Source organism: Antennarius striatus, chromosome 8 (genome assembly GCF_040054535.1).
Source record: "Antennarius striatus isolate MH-2024 chromosome 8, ASM4005453v1, whole genome shotgun sequence".
NCBI lineage: Eukaryota > Metazoa > Chordata > Actinopteri > Lophiiformes > Antennariidae > Antennarius > Antennarius striatus.
The window spans coordinates 17,366,840-17,367,500 of NC_090783.1; positions in this window are offsets into that span (position 1 = coordinate 17,366,840).

Below are 661 nucleotides of genomic sequence, written 5' to 3' on the forward strand. Positions count from 1 at the left end.
TCCTGGCCTCCGGCAGACCTGAATCCAGAACAGGATGTCGATAATTTCTAGCCTCTGTTCTTGTCTTGTCTTGCTGCCTGTTGTTTTGCAGCTCGGGAGCCGAGAGAGGTGATCTCACCTCGCTCCTCAGCCCCCGCTCCAAAAACAACACCGTATTTATCTGACCAAAATAGCCACCTCGGGCTGGAAAAACCCTCGTCAACACAAACAGAAATAGGCCGCGAGTTTCCAAGGAGCCCGGTTTGAGCCAGAGGTGATGCTTTTGAACGACAACAGCCGCGGGTCACCAGAACCTGAGTCTGTGTTTACCTCCTTAATGTGGTGTTTGGCTGCAGAAATAATAAAAGCTCTTATTGTGGAGCTGCTGAACAGAAGCGCTTCACCTGGGAGGTGAAACTCCGTCAGGGTGCAGAAGAATCCGGGCTCCGGCGTTTGACGGACGCTGACTGACTAATTGTACGGTTCGGTTTTTAACGTGCATCCTCCTCAGGGTCTGTTTGTTTGTTTGTCTGTTTACAGCAAACATGTAAAACAAGTTCATCCGTGAGGTTTCGTACATCAACGTCCTCATAGCGGATCTCCTCAGTTGAGTCATCATAATTGATTATTGGTTTGGAATTTCCTTGTATTGAAACACACTTTGGAAAAATTACCTGACTTT